General features: G+C 38.9%; 1 pseudogene; it reads right to left on the bottom strand.

Annotated features, from left to right (window-relative positions):
* The window catches only part of LOC114446807 (AT-rich interactive domain-containing protein 5B-like), a 72,984-nt pseudogene that overhangs the window by 42,693 nt on the left and 8,340 nt on the right, over nucleotides 1–21,951 (bottom strand).

The raw sequence follows: 21,951 nt of genomic DNA, 5'->3' as shown, positions 1-21,951 counted from the left end.
TTACTTTTGCTTCAGATCTGACTTTTAATTACCTACTGAGACAATATACAATAATCTGGGGCATCTACTGTGCTGTGAATATCCTCCTGTACATCTAGGCCGGCGGTGGGTATTTTACCAATGTTATTTATTTTTATTAATCTTATTTATAAATAACTTTAAAAAAAAATAAAAGCCTATTTTACTTTCATTCATTCTCAATAAAATAATTGGTGCTTTGACCTGTAAAACGCTGGTTTCCGTCTTTCTTTCACAACATATTTTGTCTGTGTGTATCAGGAAACGCATCACTTCGAGGAAGCAGGTCACTCAAACGTTACCGTTTCATTGTGACTTTAAATAGCTTTCATAAGAGTTTCACATCCTTTCCTTGTAGTAATAATACATTTCAGCAAACTGACAGGACGCCTTGTCACATCCACTGTACAAATATATAATGCTTGAAATGCATGATGTGCACAGCTGCCAGGGTGACTGCAGGAAAGTCAAAACAACCCTTGCTGTACAGAATTACCTGTTTTTTTTTTCAGCTTTAAGGTGGGAAATTCTCTAAGACATTCAGGCCAGGCAGGAGTGCACGGCTAATGGCTGACTGTTAAGTTAAATTAAAAAGCTATATGAAAATGAGTGCAGACTACGGTTTAACAGTCAGGTAGTAGAGATAGGCTACCTCCTGATACAGCAACACATGTGTGCTCCTATCTCCTACGTGGGTGTGTGATTAATATTTCACTGACTGTGTGTAAGTTTCACAAATGCATTATCACCCTGTGACAGCTAACTGGCAAAGAAATCTCTTCCGTTATTTGGAGAACCTCAGGACAGGAAGCACAGACTGAGCTGACACAATAAACTGCCATAAAAGCCAGGAAGATAATGCTGATACACAATCAAACTGTTAATAATATACTGACACCACGAAAGAACAAAACTTAAGACTCCAGCCTGCCCACATATTCACCATGACAACGTGCTGACGTTCAGTAAGCCACATTTAGTTTAGCAGGTAAAATGTATTAATTGAAACTGAACACAAAATACAGATAGAGTACTGTGTGTACTGTATAGATTACTGTGATAAAACCTCACACATTATTATAGGGTGACATAAAAGAGATAAAATCATGCAAATACAATGTAGTCAGAAAAATAGCACAGGTCCATACAGGGAAATGAATTCACTACAACCTACTGTACCAGATACACTTACAGGACATAAAGTGCACTGGAATGTCGTTTTGCATTTAATTAGCAACATGTGTTTATCACATTTCCTCCTGTGTAATCCAAGCCTCACTGATGTTGTGTGACTAACAGAAAGTTGGCTAGTGAAGCTACATGTTACAGGTGGTGATTTAAAAAAAAACAGCTTTTATGTTTAATTAGCCTATAACAAAATGATCCTACCACCTATAAAACAGAATGTACCTATGACTGAGTGCACTTTTATTCTTCATGGAGCAGGCACTGGTTAAGTAAGGGAAGGCATTTCCTTGTTTTTAAAGACAATACAGGACGGAGTAAATCTGCAGTTTTACCGATCAATAAACACTGTAGCTATAAAACCCCTTGGAAACAGACACTACAACACTACATACACAATCCGACTTATGTAACATTCAAAGTACAATTTTTTATGACTCATGACTCATCAAATTAGAATGATCTCTACTTTAACCACTTCCTATTCGAGTTAATAAAAAGTGTTTTAAATTGTGTCATTTATTAAAATATGCAAATATTTGAGGATCTTGATGATGATGATGATGATATTGATTAATGGGTCACCAAATATGAGGTGATTTCATAAGACATAACCTTAAATAGCATGTAATATTGTGTCCCTGTAGTATTACCTAAGCATCTTATCTGAATCTAATCTTATACTGTGGTGATTATACGACAGTAAAACCACACATAACCTCGGCACAGTTAATACAAAGGTCAATATTGCATATTGAACTGGCCAATCACAGCTTGCTAACAAGCAAGTGTTTCTTAAATAACACTCACTGTCATGTTTTGCAGACTCTCCTGCTTGTATAGACTGTTGTTTGAAGTAAAATGCAAATATTTTTCTAGCTTACAAAGCTGACGACATGGTCCAACAGTTGATGAAGCAGAGTCGGGCAGTTTGAAACAAGATTTGTACATGAATTATTCACCGTCCTGTCTGCTTTTACAAAGCCCTTGGACATGACATTCATGGGAATTTCTGCTGGTACTATAAGTTAATATTTTAAGGGTGGCTAGTTAGAAAGCCTTTCACCTTGCCTTTTTGAAGAAAGGCAGATTTAACTGATTTGCAAAATGCATATTCCTCTTCCTGAAGCTGGAGGCAGATAAGGTTAAAATGAAATGTGCAGCAGAAACAGGACAGGAAGGACTCCATTCATCACATATTTACAGCAGCTGCATTCCCAACAAGTAGCATAATTAGTTCCACTGAACTCAAATGACGACCACTTCAAAAGAAATTATTAAAACCGTTCAGCCAGCGCACACGTTCATGCAGACAGCATATGCCACAAAGGTGCCACAAAGCCCACAGATGTATAAACCTTCATATTCCTGCATACAGCAGACACACACATTTATCCAAGATTGCAGCATTTGTCGTACGCAATTACAGCGCAGAGATAGAGCAGGCTTTGTTTCCAAATGTCAGGGATTTTATTGTAAGCGGTCACCGTCAGACCTGCTCTTTCTCCCAAGGACTCTCACAGCATTTTACTTGATTAGATTCAATTTGGAGAGAGAGCTGCAGGGCATTAATAACTGTACAAAGGCATTGTAAAGTATGCATGTCAGTGTGCGTGTGTGTGATGGTGCGTGTAATGTACAATGAGTGTATGTACACTTTAAAAAATTCTTTTGTTCCAGCAGCACGACCTTTCAAAATAAAGGACGTCCTTATCTTACTGTAAGCTTTCTAATTGGATGGGGCTGTGGCTGTATCACTGGAGAGCTGGAAGACACTGTGAGAACAATTTGTTTCTCTCTCTCTCTCTCTCAAGACCTCTCTTCAATATCTCTTTCTGTCTGTCTGTCCTGTCCTAGTGGTGGTATAGAGCGTGTTGATCAAACAGCTGTGCTGCGGCAGATTATTTTCAGAACACGCTGTAAAGCTGCTGACCTCATAAACTACAATAGTGTCAGGGTCATAACAGCTCTACAGGACAGCTGATGTTATGACCACTAAGTCACTGCAGCACTCAATAAATTCTAATACTTTACAGCATAGAGTAAACTGACAAAGAATACTAATAGTTAAATACTTTAATAAAAGGGATAGTTCTGTTTCTTTGAAGAGGGCTTTGAGGAGGAGGTACTTATCTATAAGTGAGTGTACAGTAGATTGTGGTTGGCACAACACTGATTTGGAGAAGCAATGAACTGCTATGGATGGGGTGCAGTTTAAGTGTACACTATATTTAGAGCATAAAGAGTATTCTAGTATTGTTATCATCCTTTTACGCAGCCATCAGGCAGGATATTCTGCCAGGGAATTTGGCAGTTATATCGATCTATGCACTCTTGAAAGCCACCAGACGCCATTGATAAAAACACTTATTTTACCTTGCAGAGCATGGCAGTTGCTGGTCTACTGCTGTGGTCTTTTAATGCATTATGTCAGACCGAAGCTGACATAACACACCAAAGTCACAATCACACAAATAAATTGCCTAAGGAAGGCAGGTAAAACTGCAGCGTTTCTCAACTGACTCTAATGGCTTAAGGGAAAACCAAAAACAGTACTAGATGTTAAGGGTTATGTCAAAGAATATGTACAACTACAAGAAAGGATATAGGTTATACATTATCACATAATACCCATCTGTCACCCAGCCTTTTACAATGAGGGACTAAAGCTTTCCTAAAAGTCACCAGACTCCATTAACAAAAGGAATAGTTTTACATTTATCAATTAGTTTTCTGTATGGACACAATTCAAAATGTATTAAAAGTAAATTACTTCTTTTGTTCCACTGGAGTCTGGTGGCTTCAAAGACGAGGATAAAACAGAGTTTGTCTAAAGTAAATATGTGAACATATTCAGAGATGATTGAGTTGTTTTGAGGCAACAGAGCAATAGCTTGTTTTATTTTTTCTACAAATATAATAGACTATGTGTAAGTACCTCATACCACCCCCAACAGAAAACCTTTGCAATGTAAGGGGCACAAAGTATGACAGACATGGCCATTTACAAGCCAAGAGAGCCCCTAATGAACAACACTATGAGGCACATTACAGCAAATATGGCATCCAGTTTTTCTAGAATTTAACTCATAGAAAAGGGTCTCCTGCTGGAATTCCAACTGCTCCTTTTAACCAGAATACAGGTTAATGACAGCAGCATGTGGTCTTAATTTGTCTTACTGTCCTACATTTCCAAGTCAATACATACAGTACGTACAAAGTTGCCTTTAAATTTCTTTAAAGGTATTTGGCAGGCTGGTGGTTCCAAGCATCTCAGAGAACTTGTCACAGTTCTTTTGTCTTTTCATGTAATCCCACACTGACTCCAAGGTGGTGACATTTTGTTCTTCTCTTCAGTTAAGTTAGTTTTTTAAAGGCTCAGGCTGTACACTATGTTTGAGGTTGCTCTGCCGTCATGACAAGACACAGATAAGCATCTAAACCTCTAAAGTATGTCAAAATGCTTGCACATAAAGAAAATAATTCATTCACTACAAACAGGCTGGGAAGACAGACATTCTGTGCATATGTGCGTTTCAAACTACGATTTGGTGATACTGACATTCTGCACTGTATAGTAAACTGATACTTAGTTTGGCAGCCACAAATGGAAATGCTTGTCCTCCTTATGATTTGAGCTTAGAAAGACCTTGATCAGCTTTGTTATGACTGCCTGCTTGTGCTTCTACTTAGAATAACATTTCTATTAGCACTGACTAGTTGAAAAGACCTGTAAAATGCTACAAAATGCTCTGCCAAAAGAGTGTTTTAAGTAAATTAAATTCTCAAACATACTGATACAACAGAAGGTGTGATAACATTTGTATTGTAAGTCTGAAAAGCAGAACTGTGGATGCTTTAATATGGCTGAGTGACTCAAGTATACTGCATTATATTAATACTACCAGGAAGTGACAAAGGCATGGCTGGATGCATGGCTGAACCACATATGCAAGTCGAAATGCACACACAAATCTAATTTTTACATTTCAGACAGAGATGTTACATGACTGCAGCAGGAGCGCAGGATTTTATTGAACTGGTTGGTGCAACAATGTCAGAAGCAGCGATTAAAATGGATGTTTCAACTCATCGTTCTCAGTCCATGAACCTCTGACAATTCTATAAAACATTCAGTCTGCAGAACTCATTTGTAGTTTAAATACCTTCAACATGACATCAGTCAGGAAGCATGACATGACTGAACGTTTCTTCCTTTATTTTAATTTGTAAGTGTAACCATTAAGAACAATGTATAGTGAAGTCATACAGTGAGCTGCTACTGTTGTATAATAATGATACAGCTGCTGCACAAATTACCAGAGACGTGAACAATGAGTAGTCACATTGCAAACAGGGCTTCTGTTTTGAATCAAACATGTAAAATAAAACAACTGTACAGCAGATGCTGTGTCTCCTTCTTAAAGGGCAATACTGCTGCTTTTTACTGCGCTGATTTCCTGAAAAAAAAAGCCATCGTTTTCTTTCCACAATGAAATGAACTTGCAGTTACATAAGCTTATAATACTGATGAAAGTCCATCACCCAGAAAAAAACATTTCAGCTTTGAAAGCATTTTTGATGCAAAACATAATGACATTCTCATCACTCTCTTTTTGCAACATGCTGTGTCTGTCTTCCAAAACTCTGTTTTCTTTTTAAAAGTGCCCATCAACAAGTTGTTTTGGCAAACAACTCTTCGTTCTTATGCGTGACCGAAATGACCTGCACACATTGTTACACAGAGTTTGTGCGACCAAGCTGCTCAGCAGACACGTAGCTCCCATCTGTTAAAATTAAAGTGTCATAAACCTACAGAAGCTGTTTTTTGTACATGGTTGTTAACAACCTTATTTGTGCTGCCGTAGCTTGACATTTTAACACAATGCCTAAGGAAATCAACTCACTTTTGGAACCTCAAGTGGCCACTCGAGAAACTGCATCCCCAGAGCTGGCCACATGGTTAAAATGTGGATAAATAAGATAAGGGAAATACTGCACTCCTGCATCACACTGTAAGTGACACTGCAGAAGTCCAGAGTGGACTGGAAAAGTCATTAGCTATAGTGGCTGTCATGAGACACTGTACACTAAAAATAAGGACCTCAATCTACCTCAACATAGTAAAAACAACATCTTAAAACACATGTGCATCATAAAAATGACAAACTTATATTTAACAGCACAGGACTGAATTTTTTTTTTCCTGGTAAACTTCACTTTTTAGAAAAAAAGGCAAGGACACTACTGTGTAGACTAACTGTATGAGAGAAACATGAGTGGTAGTAAGTATGATGAGAACAACTTTATAATAGCAGAAAAATGAAATAATATTTGGTATAATTACACCAAAATAAATTATAAATTTCCAAGATAAATTACTCATCAGAATCAAAATCTCAGAAATACTGCATGAAATTCAGTAAGCTGGGATTGAAGCATCTGCTCTGCTGGATGAACAGCTATTGCAGATGAAACATTGATATTGAATTTCAAAAATAAAATGCTGCTGCATCTCTGAAACATTTTTTTTGGAGAATGTCTGTAGGGCCTTTGAATGTTCAAAATAAAAACCAGTCCTAATATGAGGGCAGCTGACAGTTAAAAGCAGATCTGAGCCGGCTAATTAAAAACCAAATGTGACTCATGTAAACTGTGTCATTTACATTCAACCAAGCTTAAAAATATTCAAACTGCCCACAAGCTCTGACAACATCTCTCAGGCAAGTGTGCTCATTTGTCTTGTCACAGATTAGCAGGAAAAAGCTGAAAAGCATTACTCTCATGCTCTCTGTCATCCGCTGTAGTCCTTAAATCACTCACTCGGCTCAAATTTGCTGTTGTCAACATTTCCACATTATCTGCTCGGCCAAGGAATTTACTGGATCCCCCTGCTGCATTTGTGGGGTTGGCGAGAAATGGTGAGGCACGTAAACCAGAGCCAATAATGTCACTTTCATATTTTTTTACTCTAATGCTAACACCAAATTATCAAGCTTTAACAACCAGCAAATAGCACCACACTGGTAATAAAACAGAGGGGGAAATAAAGTGGGGAAAGCATGGGTTCTTGTTTGGTATTCTCACTTCATGCTGCACTCTTCTCCATGCTCTGTATTGATCTCAAAGGTTGCCCTGTTTCCATTTAGCCTTTCCTCATAATATATAAAACACACCTCTGATTCATCTACCTCCCTCTCACTCTCTCTCACTTTTCAATGAGAGGACGTGACACTGAGAGGGGACCGTATAAGCAGCAGCAGGCGCCCGATCTGGCTATTGGTTTCATGTTATTGAAACCTGACCAAATAAAGCAAGAACAGCATCTGTCAATGACACCGAATGGAAATGATGCATGTGGGTGTCAAATTTTTGAGACGGCCGTGTGTGTGTGTGTCTCCAACAACAGCACAATTACATAAAACAATGAAATATATTTACTGAAATTACATGACTCATCTGCTTATCCAATCTGTGAATGACTACACTATCTTGGATAAAACAAAATGTGCGAGAACATTTCGCTAATTGCAATCTAGTCTTTGCCGTAAACAAAATCGCATTAATCACGCAGAGGATGCAGCCTTAATAAATCACTATATTTGAGTAAAGGAGATCACACAGATGCTAACACTCTGTTTATTTTGTTGAAAGGCAGTAAAACTGGAGTGATATTTAAATTTGTTTAATGGATCTGCACAGAATAACATACTGTGTTTGCAAATGACTCAGTGGCCGTCCGTCATCAGCATCACATCAGTCACACAAACTCACTCCACTCTCCCCTGCTCATTATATCAGCTACAAGCTGTGATAACACAAGCACACAAACACACACAATCTACACAACACACATTCTGCCATTTAGACGGATACTCCTACTAATCAAACTGCACTGTGGTTCAAAGCAGAACGTTAAGAAATTATTTCATTATCAGTATGATATAAAGGCACTGAAATGGACCATTAGAAATCATTAACAATTACAATACACTGGATAATATGAAATTATCAACACGCTGATGCTATTGTCTGTTCCTTGATTTTAACCTTTATTTATCCAGGAAGGGACCCACTGAGACTCAGAAGGAAGTTTGGTCAGAACAGGCAGCAGTAAACAATATAATGAGCTACAAATGAGACATAAGGGGCTCGAGTTTCAGGAAACCTTAAGCAGTCAGTGTTGTAAAGTATTTGACAACAACATAACTTTACTGAGGAATCACATTTCACATTTTTCTGCAGCATACTATATTCAAAGTTGCAGGTGCAGGATACACAAATGCTTTTTTTTTTAATGCGGCAGGAAGCCCTAAAAACCCAGTTTACACTGCCTGCATAGCAGCAAGGGCAGGCAGACACAGTTAGCAAATAGCTACTGAACACAGTGGACCATTTAGGAGCTATGGGGGAAGATGTTTCTTCTAAAACTTTTCTTGTTGACCATGAAAGCTATGCCAGTTTATATCTGTATTTGCCAGCCAGCAGCCAATAAGCCAAATTATTATCATTTTTTCTGATCATCTCAAATTATTAATATTACTACTTGATTTTCTGCACCTGTAAATTCAATATAATTTCAGTTTTTGGCATCTTAGCCAAAGACACTGCATCATTCCAAGCAGCACTTACACATAATTCCTTCACTGCTGGTTCTTATACTGAAAAGATTAAATATAATTAACTATAACAGAGCCACTAGTTTTTGTATTGTGCTGTTTACTGAGGCTGGTTAAGTACTGTACACACACAAGTATGCTAATACCACCATGACATGGGTATTAGCAAGAGTATTATTTAAAACCAGCAAATTACTTTAAGGTGGGTCAATGGATAGAAGAAACCATATTTATTATTCACCTTATTTGATACAAATGCAAAGAGAGGATATGTGGAGGAAGGACATTTTGGGGAAAATGAATCAAGTGTGCTGTGCAGGAATTCCTACATAATGTATTAAACAAATCTGGGGAACAGATAGGTGGAGTACGCCTTTAAGAGATATCTGGCTTTTATACTCACATGCCTAATTATTCTAAGAGAATCATATTCTCACAAAAGGGCACTGACACCCAGAGGAAATGTTCCATTGAAACTGTACAGAGGGCAAAGAGAAGGAGGGAGTAATACATAGAGAGAGAGAGCCCTCCATGCATGCTGGCTCCTGTTCTTAATTATAGTAAAGCACTAAAGTGGCTCATTCATTTCAGTAGGGTGGGGCAGTGGCCTGTGACAAAGAAAAAAAAGAAGAAACGTTTATATAATTTTCACCTCAATTTATTCAAGTGTTAGGCACAAGGATTGAGGACACACAGCTATGCATACAAAAACAAGCGCACACACACACACACACACACTAGTAGTTACACACTCATAATAGTTACACACACACAAAGACTGAGAAAATTCAACTTCCTTCAGCTTAATTCTATCCCAGATGTTCTTGTGGTTGACAGAGGTGGGGGCGATAGCCGCGCCACATTTAAAAAAAAAACACCCATATTAAATGTTTTGAGTTAAACAGAGAAGAGAAGAGAAGAGAAGAGAAGAGAAGAGAAGAGAAGAGAAGAGAAGAGAAGAGAAGAGAAGAGAAGAGAAGAGAAGAGAAGAGAAGAGAAGAGAAGAGACAAAACAACACAAGCACTTTCCTCCAGTTGATTTATGTGATTCTATTACATTAAACATTCTTTCCCCTGAGCAGGCTCAGCTCCCTAGCAACCATCGCTCGTAGCCCTAATGTGTCTGGCACAGAGCCAGGGAAAGCTGCCTGCCTTATTGATTGCCAGATTGAAAAGTTTGCATTTAATAGGTCCTGTAATACATGAAGGAATTATTCTGAGGGGCTCCATGTCAAAACCCTAAATTGCTTCTTTTGACTATCAAAAAACAAAGAGGGGCCTCATAACAGATGAGCTTTTGTGCCTAAAATGAAATTATACGCAGGACTGGCCCTTGGAATTATCACTGTCACCGGGAACTAAACTTGAAACCGATCGCGACAAAGTTAGAGGTCGCTTAAGATGAGGAAGTTTGTGCCGCGCTGATCCCCCCTTTTGTGCAGTGATGGATTGGCCCTAAACACTGTTCACTGTCTGGTCCCTGGCTGCATCCAGACTAATGAAAGACTACTGCTGGGTTTTGGGGGTCAATCCACTTATGGTGCAGTCAATTCTGAGAGTTCTCTGCAAGAAACCAAAATGTGCAAAATACCACAGGGAGTAAATTTAATCAACTATCTTTGGCTGCAGCTGCTTTTTGTGACTATACACAAACAAGTGGATCCCCTCTCTATGTCTCTTCCCCTCTCCTCAAACGTGCCTAAAAGCTGTTAAACCCAGGTGATGATACTCTATCTGCTATGACGGCCACTCTCATTTGTCACGCAGCTCTGCCCGACACAAACTCAATTGAACAGCTGTAATCAGAGATCTCAGAGGTTGTCCGCTACAGACAGAAAGAGTGTTTTGGCTCAGCCTGTAGTAGACAGCATTTTCAACTTCACATATCCTTCTCCTACAGAATGAAATGGATGACATGTTTGGCTTTAAATGTATCTTTAATGAGACAGCAAGTTCCCATTTGAGTGAGTTCTGCTGGAAGGTTAAAGCAAAGGAGCGAGGGGGAGAGGAAAAAAAAACATCTTATCAGGAGAATTGGAATGGGAATTGGGTCAGGCAAGGAATTACATGCCATTCCAGATCAAAGTTGCCGTGTGTATTGCCTCAAAGAAGGGCCCCTCATTATCAACTCAGACTTATTTCTCAGGGCGTATACTGTGTAAAAGGGAAACATGATTTAATATGTTTTCAGTAAAAGAATGAAGAGAAAACAGAGCAGGCAGGGGACAAAAGAATAATACTAGAGGCTATTTGGGACAGGCATGTTTCCCAATGGTAAAACTGTAATGAGAAAGGGGTGGGGGTGGGGGTTGTAGGAGATGTGGGGGGGGGGATGTTGAGGGGGTAGTGATGTTGTCATTCAGCATGGCTCCATTGTGAATTCCTGTCATTATATAAGAACTTCTCTCCCTCTCTCTGTCTTATCTCTCTATCATCACATCTGCACGGAGGAGGGAGGCTTTAAATAAACAGCCCGTACAGTTAAGCCAACTGGAACTCTTTTCAATAATTACATCCAGCACAATAGTCAATTTACAATGCATTTATTTAGCTGGAGGACTTGACAATGTGGCAAAGAAAAGAGTGACATTAGCAGCGGATGATAACAACTAGAGCGGTGCGCTCCCCAAGGGGAGACGTTTTAGTCTGTGGCTTAGAGGGAGACTTTACAGATAGCAATATGTCATTAAAAACCAGCGCCATCTGTTCAGATTTCTTGTTTATGTGCTGTCATGGAAATAAAGCGTATTGAAGATACAAAAGCAAATCCCAGAAAGGCAATCTGTAGGATTTTCTTTTGCATACTTTGCTGTGCAATTAGTTGTGATTACACATTCTAGCAGCACCACAAAAGAGAAAACAACAACCACTAACAATTGTTTTCTCTCCACGAGCCTTAATGATCTCTGTTTGAAGTTCCCAAGCTCAAACTGTTTTCACAAGACGGCTGCCTGATTCAAGCGACAAACATGGTATCTGGCTAAACAAGCAGGTAATTTCTGATGAAGTGCAGCCAGCTTGGCTTCATTCATTCCAGATTACAGAACATGACCTCTGATGTGGCAAAGCTCCATCCTCTGCTTTACTAACAGAGCTGTAATCACTGTAATGCAGCACATGCAGCGTTTGTAGCCGCTTGTCTCACATTGCACAGGAAAGATAAGAACTTCAGTGGAGAATATCAACAAGCTGCGATAACAAGTTTATGTGCTCATTCATGCCAAAACGCTTCTCGCTGTAAAATTTCTGTTTTTAATTATCACTCAGTGAAATAAGTCCAGAATGACAGATATTAGTTATATCTTAAAAATCCAAAGACTTACTTTCAATTCAGTTCAATGGCAGCACATTACAAATACGACATAAATCATCTTTGTCAGAACAGAGCATTTTCTATGACACAGACTGTACATAAAGATGGACAAGCTTCATGTCATCACTCACCGGTCTCAAAGAAGCTCAGTTTGATGCCCTTATTTTGCTCCTCCTATCTCCCAGCTAAGCCACATGCAGGTAAAGCAAAGAAGTGCCTGTCACTCAAAGTGGCCACTCCCCTGAATTATGCATAATGTTATTATTATTCAAACAGGTCATTTAGACCATAAAGCTTTAACCCTTAGTTTGCATGCTACTGTTGTTAGATGTTGAGACATACAGCTCAAATTTTACCTCCAGAGAAAAATAACTGATGCTGAGTGCATTTCAAATATTGTTCAGACTCAGTCGGCCTTCACCTTAAGTTTTTTTTCTGAAAGATCACTGAATAAGCAAAGTATTCATTTGTATACATCTACTTTATGTTCATAATACCCATAATATTTTATGCATGTAAACATAGTGTCTACCCTGACACAGTAAAAACAACATGAATCAGTATTTAAGTATTTAGGATGACTAGTAACATGGGTGTGTCGACAGACTTCCCTGCGCATGAAAGTCAAACGCAGCTCTTCTTTCTCACATTCAATAATTATCTCTTAACTAGATAATTAAAAGTTTCACCCACACTGGAATAAACAGCAGTGATTCCGCAACTCAGCCGGGGTTAACTTTAGATATTATACTCTGGCACATTAAGTGAAACAACAGCTTTCGCTGACTTATGGCTGACGGTAAAATCAGAGAGAAAAAAAAACAAGACTGGCTGAACGCCTCTCATTTTGCCAAGTGCTCCTCAGGCCACCACATAACAAGGAAATGGACTGACAGGTTGAGAAAGCGGACAGAGAAGCATCAATGATCTATTGTTTGCAGCACAAGGCGCTCCATCCAACTCCTCTGGCAGTCAATATATCAAAGAAACCAAAATATATTACACCATCTGCACAGAGATATTTTACACATACAAATTACGTCATTTGTAGGTCTTTGGTTTAATAAAAGCATTAAGAGCAGTTATGTACCCCAGCAAGTATGTGTGACCCTGCAGTGCACACACACACACAGCTCCCACAAAAGGTCTGGAATCTATCAAAGCCTCCATTGCAATTACCTTTCAATGCAAGAAAAATGCATTACCTCCATGCTGTGAAATGACCACTGTTATTCCTACAAAGCTAAAAGTCAGTATTCTATAATGTGTGCTGCTACAGTGTCGTTATACCCTGCAGCCCGGCTCTGTGCCTCTGCTCTGTTCTGCCTAACAGGTTATGAAAGATATTAAGTGGATGTTGAGAAGCTGATCTGTAATCAGCGACGAAAGCTATTTTTACCTTGGCACAGGTCTGACTCAAAGTGTTTTTCCAACACTGTGATACTACAGTAGTATTAAATGGGTATTTAATGTTCACACAGTTTCACCATACTGCAGGAGTCCGGTAAATTATCAAACTGCATAGTTTAGTCTTGTTAAATCACATTACTGCAAAGTTAGAAAATACTGAGCCAAGATTCAAGTCACTGCTCTGTTGTTACATTCACAAGAAAAATGTGTGTTTGGGTTTCTAACAGCAACACAAAAAGCAGCCTCTAAACAGTCACTAAGGAAACCTTATGTTTCTAACAGCATGACTATCAACTATGTCTCCAAGATAATGTAATGAGTGATCTCAATTATTGTTAGCATTGTTATGTGTCCTTATCAGGCCTGTGCTGAAAATACACAGTGGGAAAATTTTATTGTTGTACCCTGTGTTATACTATATTACTTTTTTCTGTATTAAATAAAGAATGATAGAAATATAAAATGGCATCCAGCTCAGGTACATAACCTGAATCATTACTTTACATTCCAATACTCTTCATATCCCCTTGTTGTTGACTTGACTTTTAAGTCTGTTTAATAGGCAAAACAGGGCGTCCAGAGGAGGACACTTTTACATGCATTCATAAAGCAGATGGACTGGCATGCCCATAAAATATGCAGAGTTATTAATTGTACAATCTGTGATGTCTAGAATGCCTACTGAGCTGCACAAATCCTCAGTATCTATCAGTCTGAAGGCAGAATGTGAAACTGTCACGCAGAAAGAAACATATCAGGGGAAAGATGAAATAATAATGTTGCAGCAATTCTTTAAATGAGCATCATTTATTTGACAAAGACTAATATAGAAAGCTCTCCAGAAATCCTGCTGGTTGGGTAACACTCAACTATGAGTCAGAGTTCCTGGAACAGGCAGACAATTTGTTTAAGAAAAGAAAGCTCAATTGGTACCACATCTCAGAGAAAACCTGGTGATTTTAAAGCTTTTTATGACAAGAGAATTATTAATATAACAAATCAGGTAAGCTGTCATAGAGGCAGGTTAACTGGTGTCTTTAAAACACATTCTGCATATTTAAGATACCAGGAAGAGGTCACATCAATAGCATCTCTGTTGTTCTAGACCTGACTAATGGAGAGAAGAGAGACAACTGCTGTTTCAGACCTCCCTAATAGAGAGACGGAGCTCTTCATTTCCTCCGAGGCCATTCTCATTGTTTAACCATCCACCAGCCTTCGCTCACGTGAGTCGAAAAAACACATTATGTGACATTCCAGAAATAGAATAACACAAATTATTGATGAATATTGCTACGCAAAGAAGCGGAATTTGATTACAGTGTAAGCCATAACAGGATATGGCTCGGGTGTTCGGGTGGTCTCTCTCCCTCTCTCTCTCACAGTGCGTCTTTCTTTCTCCCATTCAAATTCGAGGCATGCTCAAACATCTAATAGATTTTTCCACCCCGGCACACAATTTACTGCTTACAGATTTAGAATTCTCTGGCTTCCGGCCAGGCCACAGTCAGAAGGGAATTAATGATATGAGCACATCAGTGAGGAAAAACAGCTTGTGATTCTCTCTCCTACAGGTCTGAGCATAATGAAGAAGATACTGCCATAAACCCCTGAAATAAAAAAAAAAATACATACCAAAGCAGGAGAGAGGAGAAAAGGGAGGGGGTGAGTGAGGCACATAATCAATACAAACACTCCATTAAATTACTTCAAAAGGGATTTTGGACAGTTTCTAGAATTTGAAAAAGCAGAAGGGGAAGCAAATATGTTTGAGGGGCGGAAAGCAAACAAGTGCAAATGATACAATCTGCCACATGCTCTGAATGGAGGAGTACAGTGGCAGTGTGTCTTACAGAAGCATGGCGTTCTTTCTCTGATGGGAGTCACAACATACCATTACTCTTGTAACACCACAACCCTGTTGTCTTTATCTCTTTCCTAGAAACCACTTATTCCATCCCGCGCAGCAGTCGAAACATAAAACAGCTTCTACGCATGATAGTGACTCAAAGTCCCAAATATTGTTCTGTATTGTCACCAAGACAAATCAACCATGAGGAGACAGCATCTGTCTGTTTCCTTATCACAAGTTCCTGCCCGCATAAACATTCTGTGATGCTCCGAACGGTCTCTGAAAAGGGACAGAATCTATTCTCTACATCAAATTGAAATGTTCCGACTGAAATATTGTCAGGATATCAACTCGGGTATATGTGCCAAGCCTGGCATACAGATCAGATGTTGCATCAGAGGGAAATACGGCGGCCCTATCCCAGAGCAGGCGAGACTGTATAGAATCTTCAAATGTAGCTTTACTGTGCCTTCAAGCTCAATCAATATAAACGACACAAAAAAGCGACAAAATAAATATACTAAACAAAAGGTCAGTATTTATATCTGAAAAGCTTGATTGTGTTGTTGGTAAACAATGCAAAGCACAGGAGATGTCTTTCACTGTTAAGCCCCTCTTATGCCAGACGAAAAAAAACACTACTCACATCTGGCTTTTATGTAATGCAGTGGCACCATCGGCATTCACTCTTAGGTCAAAATGCAGCAATGTAAACATGACACCGGGGTGAACATGCTAATTTTCAACTCCCTTGTCCGGCACACCTCGATAGATGTGATGGGTGATGATGTGATGAAGTCATTGAATTTAGCTCAAACATCATTCATTACTCTACTGCATTAAAGACATATTTAATCCGACTGTAACATAGTCAGGGCCGCCATACTGTTTTGTTTACTAGGAGTGGATATGCAACATTAGAAAAAAAACACATTGTCTTGTAATGTGTAGGAGGTTTCTGTGGGGAAAAAAAAGAGGCTATGAAAGAAAACCTTTACACGTAGAAACAAGAAGCTGCCCTTTAACCAGAAATTGCAGTTTGATTATAGTATCATTTCCTGTAAATAAATAAATAAATAAATAAATATTCTAAGTAGGATGGATCTGTATCTCTGCAGATACATTAGGGTTGATGTTTGCAAAAGTGTCCTTCAATCTTAAATTGCTTCAGTGTGCTGTATATTTATAGAGTCCCTTTCATACAAATAAATGTAATGTCCTCACCATGTAATGTACAGCGTACATGGTTAATGGAGGTCAGTTATTATGGATTATTGGATGGGGGGAAAAATCCATAAATTCATTCATATAAAGCATACAACTCACAACAAAGTGCACTTTGATTCAAATCTATTATGAAAAATTTAAAACTGGATGTGGACGGAGATATTGGACAAGAAACATCAATCAACACACACTATTTGCAGCTCTTTAATCCAGCAAAGAGCTACATGATGAACATGCATTTCCTTGAATAATAATAACTGACCTTCATTTTCACCACGTAAAAATGTTAATTTTTTTTAATCTAATCCATCATGTACCCTCAACAAGACTGCAGGAAACATCTTGAGTATTTATCAAAGGTAAAAAAAAAAGACTGCATAATATATGTCAAGGAGATAGGGGAATTCTTTTACAATGTGCTGTATATGTATTCTATCTGCCAGCATGTAACTTTTTTCCCCCGTCTCAATGTTTTCTTAGAGAGCGCTGATCCTTGCAGCGTTGAGGGATGAGCGGGCTACATATGATACAATAGGTGAGAGCAGGTGTCATGAGCACCATCTATGAACTCTAAATGCAGGAGTCCCAGACTATGACCTTGTATAATCCCCCCCCCCACATCATCTCAACTCACAATCTGCTCACTGACTTCCATTCTGAAGGCTTGAATTGAAGAAAGACAAGACAGAAAACCTATTGAGCTATTTTGTGAGCAAGAGCCATCCTTTGTGTGTTTTTTTTTTACTTTTTATTATTTTCCTTCTACAGCTCCCTGTTTCTCCCAGCCCAAGCTAACAAACTGTATCAGCAGATACAGCTCTCAAACGCTCAGCCTCGTAGTATACGACCAGAAACCAATTTCAGCAGGCAGCAATGAAAAAAAAAAGAATCAGGCCAGTCCTCTGGGGAGAGATAGAGGGGCAGAATGTAAACTTCCCTGGCAAGCCATCCCTGGTGGATTGAACTGTAAAAAGAAGCTCTAATGCTCACTGCAATACAAGATAAACTGAGTGGACAGTTTGCATTACCTGATTAAGTGAATTACATTACAGATTATGTAAGCACTTCAAAATACCATACATCACTGTTCACTCAAAGCAATGTGTTATCATTATATTGTTGCCTCAGACTTTTATAGGAAACAAATACAAGTCTATCAATTCATTCATTTTTATGATTAATGAAAAGGTCTGTTTTAAGTAGCAGTGATGCTTTAAAAAAATAAGTCCACACAGGTACAGTATAAAAGTATAGCGGTACTGAGCTCCATCTGAAGCATGTTGTAAGTTAATCCTATAAACATATTGACACTATGGTATTACTTTGTTCTACTACTCTCCCTTAACCAATAAATTCATTAATATATGTCTTAAAATATCTGTTTAGTATAAAGTAACTTCTGATTCTAGCTGCTTCTTTAACCTTACCAAATAAATCCTTGTTTTAATGTACTTAAATCATTATTATTCTTACTATAGTATCAAAGTATAACAAGAGCTGGAATTTGAATTATGATACCAATCACCGCCCTCCCTCAAAGGTTTTAGAGCTTTGAATGGCGCAGCACTGCAGCGAAGGTCACTTGTTTCTAATTAATTACTCTGCCTTATGTGAGCATCTTCTGCTTTCCGTTTTTATATTTCTAGGGAGTGCAGTGCAGCTTTGTTCACATGCCAAACCACAATGCCCCATGTAACACAGAACAGGTACAAAAAACAAAAAACAACAATCGTCATCCTGCAGTTTGAGACACATTTGTCTTGTATTTTTCACATGTTGCCTGTGAGACACAAATACTCAACAGCACTCTTCATTCACACTGGCTGCATGCCAGGAAAAGTTAGGATACACACTTGGAAAAAAAAAGGGAAAAAAAAGAACAGTTTCCCTCGATAACAATGGCACACTTTATTGCTCTTTAGCTCACAATGGTTTTCTGTGCAGCTTGTGGTATTGCTGCAGTATCCTGTTATGGGGGAACAATTCAATTCTTCTGATGTAGTTACACATCAGCCTGAGAATAACAATCAGCAAATACATCATTCAAGTAATAGAGCAGGCTAAAACAAACTCTAAAAAATGTCATAAAAAAGTCAGTGAGCCAACATATTATTAGACAGAATTATGGACGTTCAGCTACAGGACGCTTTAAGGCTACTTTTATATCTGATCCTCTGCTGCTGCTGGTGCTGTGGTATGAATATTTCATCTGGGTAGCATTGCAGTGGCATATTTCATATTTCTATGCAAACCCCCTGCTCAGAGTAACATTCATTTGCCTTGATGAATAACTGAACTCCCTCCCAAACTCTCTTTCCCCGCTCATATTGTTAAGACTGTCAACAACTGACACACGCCAGAGATGTAGCAAACAAACAAACAAATGGATAAGTGAGTGCACACCACTGATTGTCGGTGTGTGTAGCATGTGTTCATCTATGTGTGTCAAAGTCTGTGCGTGTATGTGTGTCTCTGGTGCCCTGCCAGAGTCTGAGCCCGTTCTGCTGAGTGGGCAGATTCTCTGGCGGAGTGTCCCATCGGAGTGACAAGTGCATTTAGAAACAGCCTGATGGAGTCATTAACGGCAGCGCTGCTCATTAGCAACACACACATACACACACACTCTCAGTAACAATAGCGTTATTACACTGACAACTGTTAAATCTATAAAATCTAGACGATACAGCACATTTATAGAAAACCCAGATATGGAACATAATACCATTTAAGAAGCAAGCTGACACATCTATTTATAAAAGAAAACAATCACACACACACGGGTACACACACACCCCTGCAAGCACATTCACACTATATTGATTACTGGAATAACAACAAAGCATTCATTATTGATTGTCTTGTCCTTTTTGCGTATGAGATTCAAGCAATGTCGAGTAATCAAGGGCATCACATAAACACACACAACAGCTTCTCTTCCCGGAAGATCCCAAGCAGAAAACACAACAAGAGTCATCAATAAATCACTATTTTCTACAGAAAAAGTATTTTTAAGCCCAAAGCACTTTCACTTCCACACAGAGAAAACAGACGGTTATTAAAAATGAATTAATAGAAGCTCAAATTCATTTTTAAATCACCTACTGTAACTGTGATGGTATTTTTAAATTTATGCCGTTATAATCAGCATTAGTTGTTACATCACAGCCATGTGTGTGAGAGAGAGGCAAATAAGAGGGTAACAGCTTCAAAAGGAACATAATGTTCTTTCTGATTATTAGACTCAAATGCCAGGATTTCCTATTTGCATTGGATGAGTCATGCACACAGACATCAGCTTTATGTTCATTGGTAAAGCTACAGTGAGATCCCAAGAGCCGTGCTCAGGACTCAAGCATTCACTGACACTTAATGGCACAGTGTGCATGATGAACACGCCAGACAGCCATTCAGACACACACAGCAATGATCCTTAAAGCTGCCGAGCTACGCGGCCAATTATGATCTAAACTGATGGATAAGACCCTATCAGACTGCAGTTTGATGTGACTCAATTATTTAAAGACTTCGCCAGCAGAAATTATATGATTTGCTGTCGTTGTTAATGTCACGCTCAGAAAACAGAGCTGTAAGATGACAACATGTTGGCAAACACGCTGCCATTACCTCTAGCCTGCGTCTATTAGTGTGATTCTCAGCTCATTATATCGGGACTAATTCCAACTACACACTGATGAATTACTGCAGTCAAGACAACACTTGTTAAACCAACCAAAGGACAATAAATGCAAGATGATTTATGTTGAATGCAGGACACAAATGCATAAACATTTAACACTACAGCCCAAAGGAAAATTGAAACACTGATGTTTCTGTTGGTACTCACCTAGCTGTGCCCTCTCCCTCTGGACATCCTTGAAATTCAACCCGCTGGTAAGGGTGCTCTCCCTGTAGCGATGAAGGGCCTCCCGCCTTCCATTGGTTCCCAGCTCTCGGAGCACCGAGGGTTTCAGAGGCTCTGCCTTTAGACTGTTGGCCCATCCTGTGAAGTCTGGTACCGTCCACTTTACCAGGTCCTCCAGTCGCACAATCACCTTCTCAGACACTGCAATAACCTCGTGCTGAAAGAAGGAAGGCAGAAGATCATCAATGCAGTCCGACTCCAAGAAAGCCTTCATGGTCAGCTCAAAGTTGTACCTGTACAGCAGTGTCCACTGTATGACTTTGTATTTTGTAACCTTGACAGATTGACTTTGACTTGATTTATGTTTTGATTCATATTGATAGCGACTGATTGAGAGATTTCTATCCTTAATGCCCAGCTGTAAATATGAGGCTGAAAAACCAACGTGCTGGCACCAGAAAACAACACTTTCGCTTGCAAATCCTCAAGTGGCCACTTGAGGCTGGCACAAAAATCAAGGGAATTCTTATAGAGATCCATGTAATAAAAAATATTAAAGAACTAAGATTGTGTTTGCTTCTAGTGACCGCTGCAGTTCAGGAAATCAATGGCTAACAGAATGGATACAGTGTATAAGCATATAGTTTACACAGTAAAAGAGTCAGGTTAAAAAAACAACAAAAAGATCAGGACAAAATTCAGAATCAGAATAAACGGCACAACTAAATTAGTATGTGCCTCAAGTAGCAATATGGCTGTAGATGCACATTATTGTAAGTAAATTACAGCAGCATGAATATGGATGCTGTGGATGATTGCTGAATTGAATTTACGCCAGGAGTTAAATCAATGTCAATGAGGACGTAGGTGTTTTAGACTTTGTGATTAGAAAGCCAGTCTCATCATAGTCACCATGGCTGGTTTATTTCTGTTTTTAAATGCACCAAATATCGCACAATCCAAGTGTAAAGAAGCTGATGAAATGCAGTTTGTTACAGTCACTACATTACATACACAGCAATGCTCCAATATTAACCTAAATAAAAGCATACTCAGAATGTTTAACATGTAAGTGGGAGTATTCCTGTAGCTGCAGTGTATGTGCACACCTTATAGTGCTGCCTTAAACCAAATATGGACATCAATTGAAATACGGTGTGCATGTGTGTGTAAACTTGGTCAGTGAGAGTGTAATGACCGAGCAGGGAAAAAGCTGTAAGCTGGTGACACACAATACAACGAGGAAACTGTAAATGTAAATCTACAGCAGCAATTTGCACAGCTGACACTGAGGTGAGGTTTTGTGTACATACCTCAGTTCAGTTGGCTTACTTAATAAGATTTGCTTTACCTTTGGTATGTGCTTTTTCCCCCCTTTTAATAACTCTCATACTCGAAGAACTACAGGTCCAGTGGAGAAAGGAAGGAAGCAGAGATGTTTAAATGTGTTTCCATTTGAAGGGCT

The sequence above is a fragment of the Parambassis ranga genome, chromosome 15 (assembly GCF_900634625.1).
Source record: "Parambassis ranga chromosome 15, fParRan2.1, whole genome shotgun sequence".
NCBI lineage: Eukaryota > Metazoa > Chordata > Actinopteri > Ambassidae > Parambassis > Parambassis ranga.
Note: the sequence above shows the minus strand (reverse complement) of the source record. Positions and strands in the feature narration are given on the sequence as shown.